We start from the raw sequence: 2,500 nt of genomic DNA, 5'->3' as shown, positions 1-2,500 counted from the left end.
GGCGCCAGGGCGCCCAGGCGGAAAAGAGGCGCCCAGGCGGAATGGCGCCAGGGCGCCCAGGCGGAAAAGAGGCGCCCAGGCGAAAAAGAGGCGCCCAGGCGGAAAAGAGGCGCCCTGGCGTAGGCGCCCAGGCGCCAAAAGAGGCGCCAGGCGAAAAGGCGCCAGGGCGCCCAGGCGGAAAAGAGGCGCCCAGGCGGAATGGCGCCAGGGCGCCCAGGCGGAAAAGAGGCGCCCAGGCGAAAAAGAGGCGCCCAGGCGGAAAGGCGCCAGGGCGCCCAGGCGGAAAAGAGGCGCCCTGGCGTAGGCGCCCATGCGCCAAAAGAGGCACCCAGGCGAAAAGGCGCCAGGGCGCCCAGGCGGAAAAGAGGCGCCCAGGCGGAATGGCGCCAGGGCACCCAGGCGGAAAAGAGGCGCCCAGGCGGAAAAGAGGCGCCCTGGCGTAGGCGCCCAGGCGCCAAAAGAGGCGCCAGGCGAAAAGGCGCCAGGGCGCCCAGGCGGAAAAGAGGCGCCCAGGCGAAAAAGAGGCGCCCTGGCGGAAAAGAGGCGCCCTGGCGTAGGCGCCCAGGCGCCAAAAGAGGCACCCAGGCGAAAAGGCGCCAGGGCGCCCAGGCGGAAAAGAGGCGCCCAGGCGGAATGGCGCCAGGGCACCCAGGCGGAAAAGAGGCGCCCAGGCGAAAAAGAGGCGCCCAGGCGGAAAAGAGGCGCCCTGGCGTAGGCGCCCAGGCGCCAAAAGAGGCGCCCAGGCGAAAAGGCGCCAGGGCGCCCAGGCGAAGAGGCGCCAGGGCGCCCAGGTGGGAAAGAGGCGCCCAGGCGAAAAGGCGCCAGGGCGCCCAGGCAGAAAAGAGGCGCCCAGGCGAAAAAGAGGCGCCCAGGCAGAAAGGCGCCATGGCGCCCAGGCGGAAAAGAGGCGCCCTGGCCAGGCGGAAAAGAGGCGCCCAGGCGGAAAAGAGGTGCCCAGGCGAAAAAGAGTCGCCCAGGCCGAAAGGCGCCATGGCGCCCAGGCGGAAAAGAGGCGCCCACGCGAAAAGGCGCCAGGGCGCCAAGGCGGAAAACAGGCGCCCAGGCGGAAAGGTGCCAGGGCGCCCAGGCGGAAAAGAGGCGCCCAGGCGCGTGGGGGGCAAGGCGCCAGGCGCCAGGCACGCGCGGAGGCAAGGCGCCAGGCGCAAGGCGCCACGCGCGCGCGCGCGTGGGGGGCGAGGCGCAAGGCGCCACGCGCGCGCGCGCGTGGGGGGCGAGGCGCCAGGCGCCAGGCGCCGGGCGCGCGTGGGGGGCAAGGCGCCAGGCGCCGGGCGCGCGCGTGGGGGGCGAGGCGCCAGGCGCCAGGCGCCGGGCGCGCGTGGGGGGCAAGGCGCCAGGCGCCGGGCGCGCGCGCGTGGGGCGCCAGGCGCCTGGCGGGCGGGCGCCCCCAGGAAGGGGTGCTGGCGCGCGATGGGGTTGCGCCCGTACGGACCGTGTGACAGTACAGACACTTTGGCGAAACCTCCTGCCCGAAGCGATTTTAGGCGTTCGGCTAGGTAGGTGACCCGGTTTTTTTCGCGTTTCTCGGCCGCTAGCCCCTTTTTTCGCGTTTTCGTGCGCGCGCCCCTCTTGACCTCGCACGCGCGCCGCGCGTCGCGTCCTTGTCCTTGTCCGCGTCCGCGTTCGCGTGTGTCGGCGATCACGGGCCCCGTGCATGGCTCGTCTCTGTGGACCATCGCCCCGCTCTTGTCCCTCTTTCGTGTTTGTGTGGCGCCCCGCCCCGTGCACCATTGCCGGCTGGCAGCAAGGTGCCTAGCCCCCCTTGCCGCCAGGCCTGTCCACCCCAAGGTGCTAAAGCCGCCAGGCACCTGTGCCGCCGAACCGTGCGTCCGTAAGCCGCTGCACGTGCGGCGGCCGGCCATGCCCGTGCTATTGACCCTGTGTGACAGTACAGACACTTTGGCGAAACCTCCTGGCCGACGGGGTTTTTGCGCCCACCTAGGTAGGGCGACCCCTTTTTTTTCGTGTCGCCTGTCCGTGTGTCCCTTTTTCGCCTTTTTCGGGTTCGTGTTTTCGTGTGCCGCCAAAAGCAAGCCCTGCGCTCGTCCCGTCCCGCTTGACCCGTGCATCCGCCGGTGCTGGCCTGCAAAATGCCTGTGAGCGACGCACGTGACCAGCAGCCCAGGCGAGTGTGCACGGGTGGCAGGCGAAACGGGCGTGCGTGTCGCCAGTGTGTATGTCCCTTTTTCGCCTTTTTCGGGTTCGTGTTTTCGTGTGCCGCCAAAAGCAAGCCCTGCGCTCGTCCCGTCCCGCTTGACCCGTGCATCCGCCGGTGCTGGCCTGCAAAATGCCTATGAGCGACGCATGTGACCAGCAGCCCAGGCGAGTGTGCATGGGTGGCAGGCGAAACGGGCGCGCGTGTCGCCAGTGCGTATGTCCCTTTTTCGGGTTCGTGTTTTCGTGTGCCACCAAAAGCAAGCCTTGCGCTCGTCCCGTCCCGCTTGACCCGTGCATCCGCCGGTGCTGGCCTGCAAAATGCCTG

The sequence above is a fragment of the Aristolochia californica genome, unplaced genomic scaffold, assembly GCF_029961685.1.
Source record: "Aristolochia californica isolate CCGP_79_NKW_82.1479 unplaced genomic scaffold, dmAriCali1.0.hap1 SCAF_122, whole genome shotgun sequence".
NCBI lineage: Eukaryota > Viridiplantae > Streptophyta > Magnoliopsida > Piperales > Aristolochiaceae > Aristolochia > Aristolochia californica.
The sequence above is the reverse complement of the archived record's forward strand: the minus strand, read 5'-3'. Positions refer to the sequence as shown.